Consider the following 4,611-nt stretch of genomic DNA (forward strand, 5'->3'; position numbering starts at 1 on the left):
ATTATTGGAGCTTTCTTCATACTTGTTTGAAACTAGATCTATGCAATCTTTCTCTATGCCATGTAGACTGCAGTACCTCTTATTTGAGATCTCTGTGTTTGTTGTTTTTGGCCGGGCATGGCTCCGCCTTTTACATCTCGTCATGGGCCATGTGACCCTCCCTGCTAGTATTTAAATACATTGTATTTTCACGCCGTTTGTTTCACCCTCTTCTGAAGAACAAATACCCTCTCCTGAAGACCAAGTCGATGCCCATGCAGAGCAAGGTGCGAGCAATCACCGCAATAATTCGACCAACTATGACATACGCTTCACCAGTTTGGAGTGGCTGCCACCTGCATCATCGGAAAAACCTACAGAGACTACAGAGCAAGGCCTTACGGATTGCAGCAGGTGCTCCTATGATCACACGAACAGCAGACCTCCACAGAGACCTAGGCATTGGGATGTTGAACGACTATCTTCTCAAACTCAACAGGACATTCTACAAAGGATTGGATCAAAAAGAAAACCCACTGATCAGGAAACTCGCAGACATCTCTACAAACCCATTTGACCGCTACCCGCAGCCCATCGAAGCGCTAACCTTGTGAAACTGAAACAGCAACGCAGCATCCAAAAACTCGTCACTGTACGAAGGCAAACGCCCGGCAGGTACGCAAAACTCATCACTGCCTGACGGCATAATCGCCTCGGCAGGCACCCAAAACTCAACACTATCAGAAGGTACTAGATAGACAAAGATGAGACTCTTTGAGGAAACATGCTGACAATTCTGCAAACTCAATTGACCGCTACCCGCGGCCCATCACTGAGCTGACCCTGTGATACAACCTCAACTGTGACAAAGCGTCACACATCAATAAGACAACCTAAATAGCGACTAAAAAATTCTAAATTAATGTGGAGTAATGAGGCTACTGCCTCGGTATCCAAAAACTCACCACTGTCAGGAGGAATCTGATAGACGAAAACAAGACAGTAGACGCCGTTTGTTTCTCGCCGGTTTTCTTTGCCCCACCAGGTGATTGCCGCATTAAAAACAGAGCTGCAATATTTCTGTGAACCGTTGTATCTGGTAAGAAGGGCCTGAGCTTTTGCACGAGTCCTCTTTGCACACACTTTGGTTTATCAATGCGTTTTTTGTAAATATATACGCATATCGAAATACAGTTTTAAGAGTACACTTTTTTTTTTTAAATACAAAGTTCCCACTATTTAATGTTAACTCTTGATAAGAGTTGTTAGCTCTAGAATTATCGTTTGTCAGGCTTTTTTGATAAACAGTTTTGTACTTGTTGCAGTATAACTGTAATTACATTGATGCGAGTGCGTGTTTTTTTTTTCCGAATAGCATGTTCCATTTCAATATGTTCACACTATGTGGGCATTTATGACTTCGGCAGAATATCATTAAGTAACTGCCCCCCAGATGCATCAAGCATCCATTTTGCGATTCATTATTAGCGAAAAATAAGGATTCGCTAATAAGGAATAGCAAAATGTTATGCATGAAGAAATCGCAAAAAAAATTGCGATTTCTTAATATTCCTTATTTGCGACTTGCAAATTGAGACTCACAATTAAGGAATTCCTCCTCATTCATTTCTATGGGCCTAGAGGCCTATGGGAATGAATGGGAAGACATTCTCAATTTGCGATTTGCAATTAGCGAATCGCAAATTGAGAATGCAATTTCAAGGGTGCAGGGGTGTCCAAAGAACACCCTGTTGCACCCCTGAAATTAATCTGTGCACATATGTTGCGCACACACATGCCCTAAGGGCATGTGTGTGCGCAACATGAAACTTTGAAAAATGCACAAAAGTGCATTTTTCAAAGTTTTTGCAAATTACCATGAAGTTTAACTTAATGGTAATTTGCTCCCCCTATTAGCGAAATCGCTAATTTTTTTACTTTGTTGCATTGCATTTAAGGAATCTCAATTTGGGATTCCTTAAATGCAATCGCAATTTAACGAATGTCAATTTAGAGATTCCATAAATTGCGATTTTTGCATTTGGGATGATGAAGCCCAAATGCAAAAATACCGCTCGCAAAGGGGCAGATTCTGAGAATCTGCCCCTTTGCGACCAGATTTTCCTTTTGATGCATCTGGGCCTGCATCTTCTCTGTTCATGGCATTGTGTAGCCTTTCGCTAACCTGACAAATATGATTAACAATTTTGTTGTGAGTATTTCTCCACTAATGATACAAACCTCTTCTTGTGGTTTTTGTTATAGTATCCATTCTCGCTATCAAAAGGACTAGCAGCTCGACCATCCAGTTAAATACATGTTTTTAAGCAGGTATGTTCTTTTTAGATATTCATAGACAGACTTTTGACATCCCTTTTATTGTCGATTTGTATTTTTTTACATCTCAGGTGTTAACGGTTTTGCTTGTTCAGAGCGTTTTCTCTTGAGCTTTTGGTTACCTTTTGCCACATCTTGGGCTCGAGAAAGGCCATCCTTGCATAAGGTAAACATACAGTGTGACTGGTCCGGGTCACCGCGCTCTCATAATCAAATCTGTTTATGCACTAAAAGATGTACATAGGGCGTAATGGACAGTCTGTTTCCTTTTTGCTTTTCTGTTTTGATATTCTCTTCTAGAAATTCATAGAAGCCTTTGGATTTACAAACACAAAATTTGATGTTACAACATCGTTTCCCGACCTGTACTACTGCAAACAGCTGCTTTGTCTGCATATACTAGCTTGACAGTTTCGGTAATATATTTGTATTACTATTGTCATGTCTAAAACAATGCTTTTGGAACCTTAAGGCTTCAATCATTTGGAACATACATTTTTTGATCTTTATGTATGTTTTTTTCAATAGAATACCTATCCTGGAGAATACTTTTTATTCATCTTCTACTCAAGGATGTTAATTATCTTCACTTGGTTAGCGGTTCTGAAACTGTTAATATGAAATTTACAGGAAAAATGTATATCACCAGTAATAGTGATCACTTGTATGTCTGCAATGTTATATGTTTCGGGAGATCGTTAAAATGTTTGTCTTTAAGTTAATTGCTTGTCAGGCTCTCTTTTTCCCTAAGAAGACAATGTGAGATATTACATTCTTTTTTAATCATGGGTCATTGCCACAATATGTAATTAATATAATAAATGTACAATAGTGACACTTAATACTTTCATGTATATGATATAAATGCATATCTTATTCTTTACAGAGCACAACATTCTGAGGTGGAACTCCTGATGAAGACAGTGTTTCTGTCGAAATGCGCATTGAGTCTGCTTTGCACCCATCAAAAAAAAAGACCCAATCACTCATCAAAAAATTGTTACTGTTGGGTCACTACATCCTATATCAAATTTATCATGTTTGATGAAAAGATCATATATATCAATATGAGTATGTGTAAGAGTATAATTGAAGAATTCAATAACATCACAGCTAACATGAAAGCACAGAATGTAAATAATATAAAAGCGGACAAGTATGTGTAGTCCATTATAAAGGATCTATACATGCCTAACCATTAGGCATCAACGGTACACTGTTGTGAGGGTTCAATATTTCCATTTAGGCAGCGCAGATGCCTACCTGAACTTCATCCTATTTTCCAGTCTGTTGGCGAGTCCATGAGGTAAGGGAAAATGATACCTTTGTAGAAGGACTTTTTGTGAAATGATGACCTTGGCGCAGCTCTGCGAGAAAACACTCTGCTCACTGTTGTCTTTGAATATGGGAACCCTTTGAGGGTCACAGAGAGACATGTGAACAGCTCAATTATGCCATCTAACACGTTTATTTTGAGAAAAAGTATACCTTCCTAAGCACAAGCTATTCAAATGAATACATGAATATATATGAGCTAAATGCATACAATCAAAATACACACAATAAATGTAATACTAGTGCACAATAATGGAAATATTGTATATGATATTGCAAATGAGTAACAACTCGTATGCCTAAGGCCTCAGTGAGCAAGTAAGCAAATGCTTGAAATAGGGGTTTCCCAAGAGATATAGAATGCAAAATACACACAACAGGCAAAGTAGTTGTTTTACCTTTATAGTAAGTGGATTGCCACCTTTTTAACATGATTATGAAATTGAAGACAACAATGTATTACCATATTGTAAGTGCAGTAATACCACTTTACTGCATAGAAAATCTACAATCGCTACAATCAACAAAAAGCTGATCCTGACTCTACAACTTGAAATGCATAAAACACACAGGAACACTATTTCTGCATATAATTCTCCATCTATTGCAGTATAGGCCCTCAATTAGAGAAGGTTGGAAGGTAAATAATTATGTTGAATTAGCAGTGTTTTGATCATCATCCATTTAAGTCCATTCAGTTATTTAAAATAGTATAGACATGGTAATACCACTTTTCAGTACAAAAGAGCTTTGTTCATTATCATAAATATTATACTGGTATGGACTCCACAGCTTTAAATGCAAAACAATGTGTAAACACAAGTTCTATATGATAATCCACGTTTATAGTTGCTGAGAACCTAATTTACAGAAGGTTAGATGGATATAAATTGTGTTAAATTTGCAGTGAGTGGATTACTTCCTATTTAAAATAATGTGGTCTTGCCACATTACAAATGT

General features: G+C 37.7%; 1 long non-coding RNA gene across 1 annotated transcript; it reads left to right on the forward strand.

The window, feature by feature from the left end:
- The first annotated feature begins 2,242 nt into the window (after positions 1-2,242).
- On the forward strand, positions 2,243-3,387 carry LOC147671299 (uncharacterized). The gene is made up of 3 exons (XR_015303640.1): positions 2,243-2,310; positions 2,845-2,909; positions 3,203-3,387. It is a non-coding gene; the product is annotated as an uncharacterized LOC147671299 (long non-coding RNA).
- Positions 3,388-4,611: the final 1,224 nt, after the last annotated feature.

This window comes from Lissotriton vulgaris, unplaced genomic scaffold, assembly GCF_964263255.1.
Source record: "Lissotriton vulgaris unplaced genomic scaffold, aLisVul1.2 SCAFFOLD_773, whole genome shotgun sequence".
NCBI lineage: Eukaryota > Metazoa > Chordata > Amphibia > Caudata > Salamandridae > Lissotriton > Lissotriton vulgaris.